This window comes from Aquarana catesbeiana, linkage group LG05 (assembly GCF_042186555.1).
Source record: "Aquarana catesbeiana isolate 2022-GZ linkage group LG05, ASM4218655v1, whole genome shotgun sequence".
Classification (NCBI taxonomy): Eukaryota; Metazoa; Chordata; class Amphibia; order Anura; family Ranidae; genus Aquarana; species Aquarana catesbeiana.
Window position 1 is genome coordinate 104,825,822 of NC_133328.1, and position 18,372 is coordinate 104,844,193.

General features: G+C 43.1%; 1 protein-coding gene across 1 annotated transcript in view; it reads left to right on the top strand.

Moving 5' to 3' along the window:
* PLCD1 (phospholipase C delta 1) overlaps positions 1 to 18,372 on the top strand; it is a 209,470-nt gene that overhangs the window by 99,784 nt on the left and 91,314 nt on the right. The gene's annotated exons all lie outside the window — the stretch shown is intronic.

Genomic DNA, 18,372 nt, shown 5'->3' on the forward strand with positions numbered 1-18,372 from the left:
TTCATCTCCACTCCAGCAATGCGGCCTTCACCGGGCACTGACATGTTCAGCCAATCTTCTTTGGGTTCCGGTCTTCAGCCTTTTTGATTGGCCAGGCCAGAATAATGTCACTCTCATGCATGTGCATGAGTTCATTCATCTTGGCTGGTACCATACCTAAAATTCTGGTATATGCATAGTTACTATGTTGCAATGTAATTCTGTATAAAATGCGATACCTGGAATTATAGGCTACCTTTTTGGAATGCAGGTAGGCCTTGCTGAACTTTTATAGAACCTTTGTTTATACATTTATTTTATAAAATGGTCATTCTAAATTACCAAGGTAAGACAGGCCATAGATAATGCGATTTTCTTTCCTGCAACTACGGGGAGCCGTCCAGGCCAGGAGAGCTGGCCTTGATTGAATGCCATAAATCTGATATGCTTCTTGTACCCAAGTCGATTGATAGATCAACTTGGGTACAATCAGCCTGCCCATAGATGGATCGAATTTCAGAAATGTATGAATTTCAGGATGACCAGGCAAGATTTTTAATGCAGAAGAGACATGCTTTGTCTCTTCTGCATTAAAGTTACTTACCTGCCTGTCTGCCCTTGTACAGAGAGCTACCCACGTGCAGCTTAGTGTAAAAATTCAGCATTGCCAAATCTGATTGAACTCCAGTCCATGCACATGAGTGATGTCATCCCCGCCTGGCCAATGACAGCGGGCAGCGATTGAGACCTGGAGGTTGGCCGCTTAAACATGTCAGCAGGCCATGCGGGGAGCTCGTATGTATATGAGAATAGTTCAGCTTTAGAGTATATGCAACCCCTAACAATGTTTTTTTTTTTTTTTTTTTTGTTTTGTTTTTTTTACTCCCTTTTTGCCTGTTAAATATACAATTAGAAGTGTTTTGTTGTATCTGCTCAATAAGTGCAAAAAAGACATGTTGATTCTGCACCGAATATAGCGAACTTGTAAATCCTGTGCATTCTGTGCTGCACTGAAATCTCATGGCGCCTTATCCACCTGCCCAGATTACCATTGGGCACTGGAGAACTATAGAGATAAGGAGTGGGAAGGTATTCTGTAGTCTTGATCCTGTCTTAGAGGGACAATGTCACTGCTCCAATGATTTAGTACAAAGAGTGAACGTTGTCTCCCTAGGACAGGAATTGTGTTACTGGCAAGGTTACTAGGCTAAAGTGAAGAGGAAAAAAAAAGAAAACCAAAATCTAAATACTGGCAAGCTTCAATATATTACATTTTGTTTTTGGGTTTAGATACACTTTAAGACTGGGTTCACACTGGAGTACGCTCGGGCTCACAGCAGGAGTCTGGTGCATCTCCATTCACGGTTTGAGGTCCGATTTCAGCCTGAATTTTGGGCTAAATTAGGACCTGAAATGGACCAAGAGACGCATAGGGCTCCTGTACAATACACATCAGAACTGCTGCAGAGATTTGTGAACTGGCTCTCCTGCTATGTGAAGAAACCCGCATCCAATTTGCAATAGTGTGAACCCAGCCTAAAGGGATTAAATAGATACTTTAAATTGTGGGATTGTGTGAACAGGAGAAATATGACCTAGGATTACTTAGCAGATCGTGAGATTTTTCCTGTTTATATTTTTTTAATACTTTATTTCTTTATTGGGTTTGTAAAAAATCCAATGACATGGCAAAATACCAGTTAGAGATATAAACAGGAATAGGGTGCTCTAAGATTATGTGCCAATCTTGTATATCATCTGATAAGGTTAAGCATTGTCAACTGTATATAGCTGTAGGTATTCAGTAGTTCTGTTTAGAAGATGTAAAGAAGGGAAGACGGTCGACATTACACTCTATTACAATTATCCAGAAAAAATAGTGAAAAGTAGAGGTCAGTAGTTGTGCTAAAATCGCAACTATACCAGAGGGCTCATATTTTTTACAGTGCTCCCCATCAGAGGTGGGTCCATTGACATCTGTGCTTCAAGCTGAACTCCGGGCAAATTTTTTTTTCTCATGCAGTGGGGCTGTGACTACTGCATGGGTTAACTGCTCTTCTTTGTCTAAGGCACAGGTGTCAAACACAAGGCCCGCGGGCCGAATCCGGCCCTCCAGGCCATTTCATGTGGTCCTCACACCTCTCCTGCAGCTGCAGGAGAGCTCCAGCCCTCCTCTGGTCCTCCTCCAGACCCCTACTTTCTGCTTTAAAGCAATGCATCCAGCTTCTTCCCAGCAGTAGCATAAGGAAAGGGGGTGCACTGTGAGGTTAGGGAGAGTAGGGGACTCAACTTCTGATGGTGGCGGTGGCTCTTGACATCTAATGTAAGGGGAGGGGATGCACTGGACATCTAATCTTACAGATACAACCGGCCCTTTTGAGGTCAATCATAATGCTGATGCGGCCCACGATGAAATTGAGTTTGACAACCCCGGTTTGGAGAGTGGGGATATACTCACCTAGTCCACTGATCCTCCCATCACAAGACCGGTCCCTGCTGCTCCTGTCCCCTGTGGTTTAGTGGTGGACTTTTTTCCTGATGTCATCACGCCTGTAGACCAGCTCTGGACAGGAAGACATCAGGAACAGTCCACCGATGGACATAGGGGAGTGCTGTTTTCTAGAAGATTGAAGCATCTGGCAAGTTTAAGCTTTTTATTCACCCATAGACAAAACGAGTTGTTAACCTGCATGGGGTAAAAAAATTAAAGTTGGGCTTTAATGTTTCAGATATTTAGAGGGTGACTGAGTGGGTCTGGAAAAATGTTAAGGTTAGGGCGGTACATCTACTATCAGGGAGCCATGGGCTCCATAGTCACCAAATTTCTTCCAAGTTAGATGGGCATTGGTAAACCATTAATTTGTATGCTGCATGGCCATTACATATTTTCGAAACTAGTGGTAAAGAGGGAATTTCCTTTCATGTCCACCATCTTGCTAATGATCATGTAGCTGCTTTGAAGATGAGGGTTATAAAAGTTTGGCACACCCTCAAATCACTCCCTACACCCAATGAAGCCAGTCTCAAATCAAGAACACTGGAAATATGAGTGACGAAGGAGATCAAATCAAAAACACCTGTAGCATTCTATTGATCAGGAAACCATTTATTGTTCATTCATCTGCAACTGTTCTTTCAAAACCTAAATGAGAGGTAAAAAGTACTTGACTGTTTTCTGTGCCATTCACAATACACACATGCTTGAAAATCTTTCAATTGGCATTGCAGCGATACCAGTATTGGTGCCGATACTAAGCATTTACACAAGATATTACAACTGATACCTTCAAGTCCGCAGACCAGTGTGATTTGTAATGCAATTTGCCAGTTCAAAATCACATGGCAAGTCGTACCCCATTGCCGACAATGGAACCAGTCAAATTGTTGCGTTAAGTCGCAGCAACTTTAGAAAAGGTTCCTGCGCTACTTTTGTGCGATTTCATTGCAACTTGCGTTGACTTCTGTTAAAGGAAGTTGCAAGCCACAATGAAATGGGAGGTCCAAATCGCACTGCTCTGCGGCTTTGAAATCACGCTGAAAACTGTACATCGAAAATCGTTAGTTCTGTTTACGTAGGAGAAAAATTTGGGGGTTTGTCCCTTCGGAAATGTTGGTTTGGAAAGTCTGATGTGGATGTTGAAAGTTGTGTACACACTTTACGGAAATCGAATGATCGTTCCTTGTACAGAATTTTTCTTCCTTTTTTTTTTTTTTCACTTAACTGTCCAAACTCTGACACTGCAGGAGGATATCCGACATCTGCAGAGAGGCCACTGCTTACACACAGCAGCAGTCCTTCTCTGCAGAATGCTGGAAATGGATAAAGGATAGGCTTACCTTCTCAGGCAGTGGTTGCTTTCTTAAAAAAACTGTCTGTATAAATTCACTTAGAATATAACTAACTGGTTGGTGATCTCTAATTGCTGATTGGAGAGCTGTAACTCATACTCTGCAGGAGGATGTCAGACATCTGCAGAGAGACCACTGCTTCCACGCAGAGAACAGGGTTCCTTCTCTGCAGAATGCTGGCAAAGGATGGGCTTATCTTGTCAGGCTGGGGTTTCTTTCTAAAGGAAACTTTTTGTATGGGTGCACTTGGAAAATATATTAAACTAATTTCGTCTAAAATGAGATTCCAACAATTTTGAGACAATAATCTTTTTCTCCATAGAAAAAGGGATGATTCCTTCACTGCATATGTACTGTATGTGAGCAATGGTTATGGTATAAAGAGAAAAGTCAGAGGCACTGGATGGGTGTGATTTTGGGGTTAGGGATGACTCCTGCCTTTGAAAATATCAGTGAGAGGTTGGGCATCTATAGTCAATCAAGTTTTAGGTTTTTTTTAGGCAAAAAAAAAAATGTTATTTGTAGGCAACATCATAATAATCCTATAGTGTGTTTACATCCTGTTTTTATGGACATTTACATAGAACTTCACTTAAGCTGTCAGATATCCCAACACCCTGCAATTTTGTGTTTGCACAGATAATTCTTGTTATCAGAGGGTGGTGTTCAAGCTCTTACAGGTTTCTCACCATTGAAAGTTTTTCCAATCTGAAGAAAGACCTGGATGTCTGCAGGGAGGAGACAAACTCAGTCCCAGCTGATAGCAGTGTGATAGGACAGGTTTCCTGCTATTGTTGTATGTTCTAAACCTGCACTCTTCTGTGTGCCTGTAGCTCTGTTAATAATCCCTGGCTGTCTCCAAACATGACCTAATCAATGATTCTATTGGCTGGGAACAACAAAAGAGATTTCCTTTTAATGATTTTTGATGATCTGCTATGGCTGCATGGCATTGGTAGATAATGATGAGTAGGTCTATTGTCCATTATAAGGGTTTTTGTCATTAGTGAGTGAGTTCTAAATTTTAAATGTAGGTTTTATAATATCTATTCTAATAATTGTTTGCTTTCTTTTCTTACAGCCAGTCATATTCCTTTCTGATTAAACTTAAAAAAAAAAAAAACTTTTAACTGACCATTGATCTACCATTAGGGGTAGAGATCATTACCCCCAACAGTTCAAATTTTTAAGAGAATTCATCTCATACACATTACAATCTGTACAGTCTCCCTACAATTAAAGTGATTGTAAAGGGGAAAAATACATTTAAATTAACAAATATGTCATACTTGCCTTCTCTGTGCAATGGTCTTGCACAGAACAGCCCCGATCCTCCTCTCCTCTGGTCCTCCATTGGCACTCCTGGCTCCTCCCCTCCTTCTGAGTGTCCCCAAAATAAGTCGCTAGCTATAGGGGCACTCATTGGGGCTTGCTACCGAGAAACGCGGTGTGTGTCCATTGACACACACAGTGAGGCTTGGGCCCTCCCCCTGTTCCCTCCTCACTGGCTGATTGACAGCAGCAGGAGCCAATAAGGAGAAGAAGAGACAGCAGGTGATGCTGCTCTTGGGCACAGCGATGGATTGATGGGGCTCAGGTGGGTATAAGGGGGGGGGGGGGGGGGGGCGCAAGCTGCACACAGGTTTTTTACCTTATTGCATAGAACGTATTAGGGTAAAAAAAAAAAAAATTCTGCCTTTTAGAGGCACTTTAACTTTGGATCTACAAAAATCAATATCATTTGGGGACCTACCTAACTATCCAATCTCCTATACAATTATGCAAGCAGAAATTATACAATCAGATTGTAATGTGTGTTGTGAACAAACTAGGCCTCTTATGGAAGATCTGGCTGCCCTGGGATATGTGTATCTCTTGGTGTGGACTGTGTGTATGTGGACTCCTCTAAGCGTTTTAAAGTGAGCTTGTCCCAGGCCTGTCCTCATTAACATACAATGCAAGAAGCCCCAGCCTCTACACCTTTAACTCTTTTTTGTTAGGACAGATGGTGTTCTACTGTCGCCCTGTCAGAACACAACGGCTCAGCAGGGGAGATCACTGTACTAACTTTGCATAGTTAGTACAAGCGGCTCCGACCGGATTTGTTGAAAGCGAAAAAACTCACTGTTTACTAGGCTTTAGACTGCAGTGTAGATGTGTTTTTTTTTTTTTTTTTATTCTTTCTCTGACACATAATGCTGGAGTTCACCACATTATGTAGAGTAGATCACTTTTAATGATTGTGTATGTCTGTCTAACTTGGCTATTTGTTTTTTAGAATACTATGCAGGAGACAATAGCATTTTTCATGCTCCTCTTATCCTCTCCCTTTGTAATTATATAACTGCTGTTTGCCTTTTAGTAATCCTTGTCAATAAGGGAATGAATAGTCAGACAGGTGACCGCCTTGTTTGTGGGCCGCATCTGCCTTTACATAAGATAAAATAACTTTGGTTCTTGTAACCTCTTGTGTATTTGAACCTTTAGTTATTTTTTTAGTTTGCAGCAATTTTTCCTGATACACACCCAAATGCTGTATACTGATTAAACATTGACCCCACTCCACACCAGTGCCTGAACTATGAGAATTTCTAAACTGCATATGCATAGTTGCCAACAGTCCCGATTTTCCCGGGACAATCCCGATTTTGGGACCCGCGTCCCGATTGGAGGCTGTCCCGAATCGGGATTTTCCATAAGGAAAATCGGGAATGTTGTTTTTTTTGTTTTTGGAGCAGCTGGCTCCAGCAAAATGGTGGCCGGCACCGCCGCTCGATCTTCCCCCTAGTGTTGAGTAAGTGGAGAGAGGAAGGGGGCTCGATCCGTGCAGCCAATGAAGCGGCTTCTTTAGCTGCACGGCCCCTCCCCTCTCCACTGAAGCAAGCAGAAGACACGGCGCCGTCGCCGTGTCTTGCCGAAAGTTCCTCAGCCCCGTACTGCGCAAGCTCTGCACCTGCGCAGTACAGGGGGTCCTTCATTGCCGAGGGGAACTTTCTCGGCAGAACACCGGCCGCTCCTGCACTGAGCGGGGGGGGGCTGCATTGAGGGGGGGCTGCATTGAGGGGGGGTCTGCACTAATAGAGGGGGGCTGCACTAATAGAGGGGGGTCTGCACTAATAGAGGGGGGGGGTCTGCACTGATGGAGGGGGTCTGCACTGATGGAGGGGGTCTGCACTGATGGAGGGGGTCTATACAGACTCTGCCGGGGGCACCTGATGCAAGGACAGACTGGTGACTCTGCTGGTGGCAGGTGATGTGGCAGGTGACACGCTCAGGGATCCCACTGATTCGGCATTATGGTGAGTTGAATGATTTAATTTTATATTACAATGTAATAATAGAAATAATGCGCTTCAATCATCCTGACACCATAACAACCATGGTGCCGGGATGATTGAAGCGTTAACACCAGGCGTTTGGAGTATCTTTATCTGCTGATTGTTCAACTTTCTAGAATACACATATTTCTATTGTGTAGGATCTGGGGCTGCTGTCCCGTCATTCCCCTCTCCCCCTTTCCCTCTCCATCCCTCATTCATCTCAGACTCTAACCACACCCTCTTGAGCCACGCCCATTCAAGCCACTCCCACTTTTCCTGTAAGCCACGCCCATTTTCACGTAAGCCACGTCCACTTTTCGTGTAAGCCACGCCCATTTTGCTTCACGCGCCGCACTTGTCATTTTTTCGAAGCCATGCCTACAAACGAATGCCCCACCCCCAATTATTGTACGGCTCCGCCTACAGACAAAAAAGTGTCCCACATATTTTCTTTTGCAATGTTGGCACCTATGCATATGGGAGAACCTGCAGACAGATCCCAGTGTGAAACTGATCACAAATCTCAGCAGCTGTGAAAAATGAGGAACCTCATTCCCCTACTTTTTTTTTTTTTTAACCCCCTTACCTGTTCTGCTAGCATGTCCTTGATTTACGTACATTCTCGCCTGACCATCGAATCCAGCATTTTACTGCTGCTCTTGTGTCACAGCCTGACTTGCGCACCACCATCTTCTTTTCTGACATCATCAGGAGCCCGTCTGAGACCTAAAGAGGCAGCTAAGCTCCTGAAGCTGCGCTTTTATACATTTCTTCAATTACTTCCTGGTTTCCAGGCCTAGGCAAATGTCATCCATCCTACGGTAGGAGTGTTCAGGAGGGATTTTCTTAGCTAAGAACCCTTTCCAGCCTTCATGCCTGAGCTAAGGGCAGATGGATTTCAGGAAGTAAATGCTACATGAATCATTTGCGCTTACTCAAGATGGCATAATGAAACCAAATATTTTGACTTTCAAATTCAAGGAAGGTCCAAAAACTCATGTGGTGTAAAATTGACTCCCAGCGATTTCCGTATATCTTCCAACTTGTCAGACCGACTACTTATGTCACAGCCGTTTATGTCTGCATATCCCCAAACATTCATTTGTCCTAAAGGCTACGTTCACCTTTTTTAAAAAAATAAAAAAATACATAAATGCACATCTTTATTATTTTTTTTTTTTTTCCTTTTTTTTTTGGCCGATATGTATTCTTCTACATATTTTTGGTAAAAAAAAAAAAAAAAAAAAAAAGAAAAAATCGCAATAAGTGTTTGATTGGTTTGCGCAAAAGTTATAGCGTCTACAAAATAGGGGATAGTTTTATGGCATTTTTATTAATAATTTTTTTTCTACTAGTAATGGCGGCGATCAGAGATTTTTATTGTGACTGCAACATTATGGCAGGCAGTTTGGGCACTTTTGGCGCTATTTTTGGACCATTCACATTTATACAGCGATCAGTGTGATTAAAAATGCATTGATTACTGTGTATAAATGTGACAGGCAGTGAAGGGGTTAACCACTAGGTGGCGCTGTAGGGGTTAAATGTGTCCTAGGGAGTGATTCTAACTGTGGTGGGGAGGGGCTGTGTGTGACACAACACTGATCACTGCTCACAATTACAGGGAGCTGTGATCAGTGTCATTAGGCAGAACGAGGAAATGCTTGTTTACATTAGCATTTCCCCATTCTTCCTCTCTGTGAGACGATCGCGGGTATCCCCGCAGACATCGAGTCCGCGGGACCCGCGATCACGCTCACGGTGTTCCCAGCGGGCATGCGCGAGCGCCCGCAAGCCGCCTCTTGAAGGGCAACGTACAGGTACGTTAATCTGCCTGTACGTGCCCACAAATAGAGCTTTCTTTTGGTGGTATTTGATCACCTCTACGGTTTTTATTTTTTGCACTGTAAACAAAAATATAGCGACAATTTTTGAAAAAAAACACATTATTTTTTACTTTTTGCTATCCCCAAAAAATATGTAAAAAAAATATTTTTTTCCTCAGTTTAGGCCGATAAGTATCCTTCTACTTTTTTTAAAGTCGCAATAAGCGTTTATTGATTGGTTTGCACAAAAGTGATAATGTCTACAAAATAGGGGTTCGTTTTATGGCATTTTTATTTATTATTTTTTTTTTTTTTTACTAGTAATGGCGGCGATCTGCGATTTTTATCGTGATGGTAACATTAGGGCGGACACACCGGACACTTTTGGCGCTTGACACATTTTTGGGACCATTGTCATTTTTACAGCGGTCAGTGCTATAAAATTGCAATGATTACTGTAAAAATGACACTGGCAGTGAAGGGGTTAACCACTAGCTGGCTAGGAAGGAGTTAAGTGTGTACTAGGGAGTAATTCTAACTGTTAGGGGGCGTGGCTACGAGTGACACGTCACTGATCATAGCTCCCGATTACAGGGAGCAGAGATCAGTGACACTGTCACTAGGCAGAACAGGGAGATGCTTGTTTACATTAGCATCTTCCAGTTCTTCCTCTCTGTGAGACAATCGCGGGTATCCCCTCATGGCAGGGTCGCACGCGCGCCGGCGGCAAATTCGAAGGGACATACAGGTACGCCCATTTGCACAGCTGTGCCATTCTGCCGACGTATATGTACATGCGGCGGTCGGCAAGTGGTAAAATTTGTTTTCTAGCGATATGATTTAAACCTATAATTGCTGTGCAATGTACGCTATTGTGGCAAGGTAGTACCGCAATTCCAGGTTTAAACCAAGCAGTGAGGAGGCGACATGCGCCCCGTGATCTTTGACTTCTCTCATATTGTTCAGGTAGATCTCCACCTCTCTAAGATTGGGGGGATTAGGTCTCCTCTCTACAAATCTGGCTGGCAGAGTATTTTCTGTTACACAGTAGAGTAGCAGGAACTTGATATCCCAGGCCTAATGCCAGCATGTAAATGTGTGGTTAACCTCCACAGTCACAGACGATAAAGATATCAGAGAGGAGATTATAATGCATATCATTTCCACTATCACAGTGCTCTGCAGAGAATACACAGCTTTCAAATGTAGCAGAACAACAACAATTGGCTTTTGGTTCATTTTAACTTATTTGTTCAACAAAATATAAAATTGATAATTTTATAGCATTTTTAAATAAAATAGTTAAAATCTTGCGGAGAAAAAAAAAAAAAGAATGCAGGGTTCACTGATTTGATAAGTGTGTTGGACTTTGTAATAAAAAAGCCTAGCACTGCCTATATGGTCGGTGGTAGTCTGTATACCACAATATTCACATAAAAAAAATCCTTCAAAGAAGAATGTCACAAGACAAATTGATCAGCAGGTCTGGGAATTTTCTGTAATTTTTCCATCAAATTGACAATTTTCTTTTATATTTGTTTTCCTTTTTGAAGTGTATGCAAATCCAAAATTTATGTTTTGTGACTTTGACATCATGCTGTATACCCTTTTCTTCAGCAAATCATTTTTTTATTAATTGGTTGCAAGTTTCTCACCTGGAAATCCTGCCAGTGAGTCGGAATGTGCTGCAATACTTTTTTTCCGTGTTCATTACCGCAGCACAGTGGTATGAACTGACCTAATTGGAAAGAAGGTAAACTATTTTGCCTTTATCCAAAGCACCAAACGTGATTGCTGTCTCCTCTGTCATTCCTCCACTATCTGAGTTATTCACTTTAAGAGCCTATGCCAACTCCAAGCAATATGGGGAGATGCCCCCCCTTAGCACACAGCAGGTGGTTGACAGTCACAGCTGTGCATGTTTCCCTGTGAGACTGAGTAGAGGGGGTGTGTCCTTTCTCTCCACTTAGGTCTCAGATTAGACTTCTCACGCTGCTCTATGCTGTGCAGTGTATGACCTTGGATCCCGTTCAGAAATGCTGTGTAAATTCTGTAAGATGGCTGTAGAGCAGCAAGGGCTGCGGATAAATGGGCACAACTTAAATAGGAGGATTTGTTTCATCTCTGTGTATCACCTGATGCTAGTCACTTCAGTTGGTATATGTAAGGATTTACAATCTCTTTAATTTCTAGATTGTTTTCTAACAGACGTCATTACTATTTAATAATCAAACTTTCCTAAATCTGATGAGCATTGCCTTATGTCTATGGGTAGCCTGTATTAGCATGCAGGGTTGTGTTCAAGCCCTTAATCAGCCTTCAGCAAGTTGTTGGTCCTGTTAGGATATTGACATCTACTGCCTGCACATTATTAGTAAACTTAAAAAAAATAAGATTTCCTCCTGCAAGGTAAAAGCATAATGTGCTAGTATTCTTCTTTCTTCACCCGGTCTTCCTTCCGGGTTTCCAGGCTGCAGCCGCTTCAATAGCCATGCTGTGATGAATTCACGGCCACGTCACAGAGCTCTGAAGGAACGCAATGGGTATGCCGTTTCTTCAGAGCACATGCGCCGGTGACCTCACCGGCTGCTGCTCACTGTAATATCTCTTAAATGGTGCACATTTAGGAGATATTCATTTTACCTACAGCTGAGCTTTATTATAAGCTTAACTACAGGTAAAAATCAAATGCAGGAGGTACCACTTAAATACGGGTCATAATGCAGACAATGTACACAGTGCTTTACATACTGACTCAGGAAGCTTACAATCGAAGGTCCCTATCCCACATGCACATACATACTAGGACCGATTTGGACAGGAGCCAATTAAACTACCAGCACAGGGTAAATAATTAAATATTCATATCAAATATTTAATATGTATCTAATTAAAAAATAAAATATTTATATTTTTTCCCCTGAAACACAGACAAATACAAAACCACTACACATCCCCTTTATTAAAGCAGCTTAGCAATTATGTGTCTAGTTACAGGAAACCTATGCGGTCACACCCACTCCCAAATTTAGGAAGTAAACATGTTGCGCGCCAGTCAATGAAATACTAAACCCGGACTGATTTTTATCACTTTTAAACTTTACAGATTTGTATCAGCTCTGTAGAGACCTATTAAAGCATTATAACAACGCAGTCCTACCTGACGTACAAACAACGGAAACGCCTCAAACATCTTTACAATTCATAGCAGGGTTTGCCATTTTCTCTAATACCCCTTTACACTGCATACTAGACTGTTAAAGTTTATGTAAAGACAAATTATTATTGGGCGGCACAGTGGTGTAGTGATTAACACTTTCGAATCCCAACCACGACACTACCTGCCTGGAGTTTGCATGTTCTCCCTGTGCCTGCGTGGGTTTCCTCCGGGTACTCCGGTTTCCTCCCACACTCCAAAGACATGCTGCTAGGTTAATTGGATCCTGTCTAAATTGTCCCTAGTATGTATGAATGTGTGTTAGGGACCTTAGATTGTAAGCTCCTTGAAGGTAGGGACTGATGTGAATGTACAATGTACATGTAAAGCGCTGCATAAATTGACAGCGCTATATAAGTACCTAAAATAATAATGAAATAATAATAATTTATTTGAATTTTTTTTTCGTTTTTGGTAGTACGGTATATAGGTAATGCAACTTACCTGTAGGTACAAGGAATAACTCCTAAAAATGCACCATTTAGGAGATATTTGCTACTGCTGCAGCTGGTGACGGCACGCTGACTCTTCAGAGTGCTCTCCTGTGGCTCCTGTGCACATGTGCAGGAGTGACATCATTGCAGCTCAGCCAAAGGGCCGGAGCCTGTGAACCTGGAAGGAAGACTGAGAGAAGATAGAAGCCCTGTCAGTCCTGACAACGCTGCATTATGATTCTTTCTTAATGTCATTCTTAATATATGATGCATCTGTAGCGCCCTGCTCCTGATGAGCAGACGCTATGTTTTTTTTTTTAATTTAAACTAGTTGAAGCTACAGTTTAGGCTCAGCTTATTATAGCCTAAATGTTATGGTTTCTGTGTCAGATTGGTTGGACTGTGCAGATTTCCATCTAACCATGGGTGGTGCTGTCATCATTGGTGGATCGGAAAATACAGTCTGGTCAAACACATTGACTACTCGCTGTTCAGAGGCTTTTCGCTGGGAGTGGGTCACACACCTGATATTTCTGGGTAGAGGTATTTAAGGCACAGGCGCCATTTTTGGTGGTTCTTGGGTGACTACCGGGTGGTCCGCGCTTCCTGACCCCCCGGGCTCGGGGGGTGGGTTGGCGCTCCCCATCTCGTGGCCCTCCTGGCCTGGGAGACTGCGAATCCTTAAAGTTCAGCCTTGAGCTTGGCAGACCTAAAGCTTAGCTACTAAAGGAAGGATCGGTGTCTTGGTGGCCTATGGGTCGGAATGATGGTCTCTTTGCTGTTAGGCCTGCAGGAAGAAGCAAGGTACTGCAGTGACCAGGGGAGGACTCTTCGGGAGAGGACCGAGCATAAGGCTGGTATCTTAAGAAGAGCCTGGGAAATCAGTCGGAGACGGATTAGTACCACAGTCAGTTCTTTCAAGATTGTACGGTCTGTGGCAGAGGCCGTTTAGATCGTTCACAATTTGTTCACCCAGAGTCGTAAAGTCTGTGGCAGAGGCCGTGTTCGAGCATTGCATCGGCTGCTAGGTCAGTGAGAGGGGCCTATCCGGTGATTGCTGAATCCAGCTGTGGAAGTGTTATTTCGCTGGATGTAGAAATTATCTCCGACCGCAACGTCCAAGGTACCTGAATCCCTTTTCACCCTCTGTCTTTCTATTGCGTTTGATGTTACTGAATAAAACTTGGGAAGAAAAAAAAAGGACTAAGTGTTGGAGCCAGTGTTTCAATTGAACGAGTGATGAGTACCCCTAGGATGGACACTGGAAAGAAGGTAACTGTAAGCCCGAAAAAAAATAATTAGCAGTTGCTTTGGGGTGAAGAGATTAAAGTAATAATCTGAAGCTTGGCATCTGGAGTGATAAAGCTACACATCATTATATTTTTTTTGTTTTTTGATTAATTCAATACCATATCTCTAAATAATTCCATGTAATGGTTATTTCCCAAAAAGGTTTAATAAAGATTTATTTCATAACCCACTTTTCTGAAACTCGGCTGTCTTGATTTCTCCTTTCTTTCCACTGGGTTTGATAAAAAAATATTTTTTTAATATTCAATTTACAAATGTATTTATATAGGTTTAAAATGTGTTAAATTACTTTTCAGAGGCACATTTTAGTCCCTTATTCAGGGCTTTTATTTCATCCCTCTCCAGTATTGCATTACTGAGATTATAGACTCCTTTTCCTAAAATCTTCCTTTTTTTACTGAATTCTTGCTCTCATCCTACACCTTCTTCTTATTTGTTGTCGTCTGCATGTACCTACATGTATCTACTGATGACTAGACAAGGCAAACAAAACAAGCTTACTTTTAATGAATGCTCCTTGAGCTACTATTAGTACAGGCCTACGAGTATTGTGTGGTATTACAGCCCAGGCTTTAAGACGTCATGCACACTAGAAGGCTAAAAACTGCTTTAGAAACGGTGGACAAAAAACGCAAATGTTTTAGCTTTTTTGCCAGCGTTTAGCAGCCTAGTGTGTAAGCTACATTTAGTAGCTTCAGCAAGAAGGAGGGGGGCCGCCAGCATGCTTAACCAGTGAATAGCTGGCTGTTAAGGAGCGGGCTGGGAAGCCGGCCGCCACGTCCTTAAAGTGGACTTTCAGTCATTTTTTCAACTTTCCATATATTAAATCTTCTGCCCTTGTTGTTTTATCTTTGGATAGTAAAACATTTTTTTTCTGCCAGTAAATACATTATACAGCCCACTTCCTGTTTCTTGTCTGGTCATTAGCCTAGGCTTATGACATCATGCACAGCTCTCTCTCTCTCACTATTGTAAGAGTTTGCCAGGAAGGAAGGGGGGATGAGTCATAAGAAGGCCAATGAAAGCTGCAGGGCTGGAGGTGTGCCTCTGTGTAAATCCATGAAGTGAACAGGCAGCTGGTTCAGCTGCTCACAGTTAAAATGGCTGCAGCCAGACTTCGTGGAGGGAGATTTCTGCAGCATGTTTGGCAGTGTTTTTAGTACAGAATCACAGTATATATAAAATAATATGCAAAGTGGTTGGAGGGAAGCTTCAGAATGGCAAAGATGTTTTTATTACAAATTATGTAAGCAGACTTTAGTTCCTCTTTAAGGCCTGATTCACACCTATGCATTTTTAGTGCTTTTTGCATTTTGCAAATTTGCACTACAGTCCATTTAACATGGTTTCCTATGGAACATGTTCTGTAGTGCAAATCTGCAAAATGCAAAAAGCACTAAAAATACATAGGTGTGAATCAGCCCTAACAACGGATGCATCATCAGCTCTCATTGGGGTTCCCCACTAACAGTTGACTGTAAAAAAAACTAGTGCCGGGAATAATAAAAAAAGTGAAACATGCCCCCCCCCCACCCCAATCCATACCCGCCAGACCCTTATAACCCAGACGAATGAGTGCTCCTCCCCCCCCCTCAAACCATACTGGGCCACATGCCCTCAACATGGGGGGAGCTTTGTCCCCAAAGCACCTTTGTTCCCATGTTTGATGGGAGCAAGGGCCTCTCCTCCCACAACCTGGCTGGTGGTTGTGGGGGTCTGCGGGCAGGGGCCTTGTCAGAATTTGGAAGCCCTCTTTAAAAAGATGGGGTATATAGTACCCCTACATATTCACCAAAAAAGTTGAAAAAGTAAACACAACACACAAGTTTTTGACAAGTCCTAAATTAAAAATTTAAAAAATCAAAAAAATGTCCCCGCCGGTATAGGTCCATCATCAATCACGACGTTCGCTGCCACCAGTGACCCAGACAAAAACAAAAACCTCTGGTCCTGACCAAGGTCTTCTGCCGTCTAACAGCTCTTAAAGAGGAGTTCCGCCAATTTTTTTTTTTTTTTTTTTTAAAGTCAGCAGCTACAAATACTGCAGCTGCTGACTTTTAAAATATGGACACTTTCCTGTCCAGGGCGCCCGCAATGTCGGCACCCAAAGCCGATCTGTCCCTCGGCTCTCGGGTGGAGGCACCGCCATCTTCAGTAAGGGAATCAGGAAGTGAAGCCTTGTGGCTTCACAGCCTGGTTCCCTACTGTGCATGCGCGAGTCACGCTGCGCGAGTCGCGCTGCGCGATTCCACTGATCCCTGCTGTCTTCTGGGACCTGTGTGTCTCCCAGAAGACAACGGGGGGGCGGAGGAGGCGCCGGATATAGCATAGATGTCCGCGGATACTGCGGCTATCTATGCACGGAAGTGGGAGCAAATACCTGGATTATACAGGTAACTGCTCCCCCCTGAAAGGTGCCAAATGTGACACCGGGGGGGGGATTCCGAAAAGCTCAATTTTTGGGTGGAACTCCGCTGTAAAGTGTAAGTTCACCTTTTTCCAGAAAAATTTGTAAGGTGAACTTACACAGGACCCCCTCTTCACCCCCCCCCCTCCAGTCCCGCTGACCTGGAGCATGGCTTAGCAATCCCCTCGGCTTTCACTCTTCTTCCCCGCTGACAGGACAGGCTACACGGGTTCTGATTGGTCGGTCCTGCCCATGTGACGGCACTGACCAATTAGAACGCTCCTAAACATACCTCCTGACGGGGTACGTTTTGGAGATTAAGCTGCAGGGATTTCTAAGTCCCGGACCCGTGGCGCTGCTATAGCAGGGCTCAGAACAAGAGATCCCCGCGATCCAGGTCAGTGGGACTGGGGGGGATCCTATGTAAGTTCACCTTACAGATTTTTCTGTAAAGGTGAACTTACCTTTTTAAATAACCAAGGGGCGGGGCCACACAATGATGTCACCAGGTGGAACTGTCCCCTTGTGATGTCACCAACCCAGCATGCCCTTGGGTGGCCCATGGTGCTTGCTCGTCCCCTCCCTTTCTTGATATTCCGGGCTCTATGCTCTCAAGTAAGGGTCTGGTATGGATTTTGGGGAGGACCCCACACCGTTTTTATTACCACCAAACTTATACTCTCATGGCATTTTGGGAAATTTATCATTTACTTTCACCACAGTTGGCAAGTGAGCGACTACAAAAGGGTGTGTTTATTGTTCTCGGTGAAAAACATGAAAGATATCTACTTCATACTTGTGACTTATTTATGACTGAACTTTGTGTTCAGCAGTTAAATAAATATATGTATACCTGGAAAAGAATGCTCTGCCATGCCTCTGTATCTGCTTTCCATGCAGGTCTGCAGCCAGTTTCTGTACACACCAAGCTATCTGGTTGGATCTGATCTTCTAATATGATCTGTGAGACTTTTGACCTGTATTTTCTAAGTGCCTAGATTTACAGCAGCAATTCCACACACTTGATCATTTTTATTTTCCACCACCTTATTATGTCTACATTTGAAAGTAATGAAGCGCAGCAACTTAGTTTGTATGTCTGAAGTAGATTTAATCTGTCTATAACATGGGTGGAAATTGCTCATATTACATCAGGAATGATGGCTAACTTGTCTGCATTTCATACTAGAGCCTAGGTACAATTACTTTGGAATCATCGATCTTTATACTAAATACAGTATATTAAGGCAACATTCCAGCTATGGCATTTTTTACATAGTTTAAATTGAGTCCAGCTTGGACCAATATAACTATGCATATACCATACCGGTGAGATCCCTCTAGAACAGGGTTCTCCAAACTTTTCAAACAAAGGACTAGTTTACAGTCCTTTATACTTTAGGGGGGGCAGATTGTGGCCAGTGGGGGTAGAAAATGTCCTGGGCCCAACATCAGTGAGAATAAACATGGACTCAGGGTTGGTGGTCAGTAGGAGGAAGAATAGTACCCCATCATTGGTATCAGTTGGAGGAATAGTATCCTATTGTTGGTGTCAATATGAAGAATGGTGTCCCATCATTGGAATTACTGGGAAGAATAGTGCTCCATCATTACTGTTGGTGTCAGTGGGAGGAATAGTGCCCCATGGTGCAAATAAAGGCTAGCAAAGGGCCGCAGTTTGGAGACCACTGCACTAGAAGCTGGAAATCGCTGTAGTATTCCTCACTACTCCAGTGATCTCCACTTGCTTCCAGGACCCATGCAGAGTGGCTTTCATGCTGCATTATGAACACAGGGGATCAGCCACTTGACACAGGAGACATTCAGTAAATGCAAAGCCGCAGTGCAGAGGCGGGGTGGTGACGTCACAATCTCCATCTCATCCAATTGGCTGCTTTACATTCAATGAGAAAATGTAAAGCATACTCTGAATGGCGCCCGTTCCAAGCAGCTGATCTCCTCTGTTTGGGACCTGGGACCCAGAAGCTAATGGAGATCACTGGAGTAGTGGTGTCTACTATAGTGATTT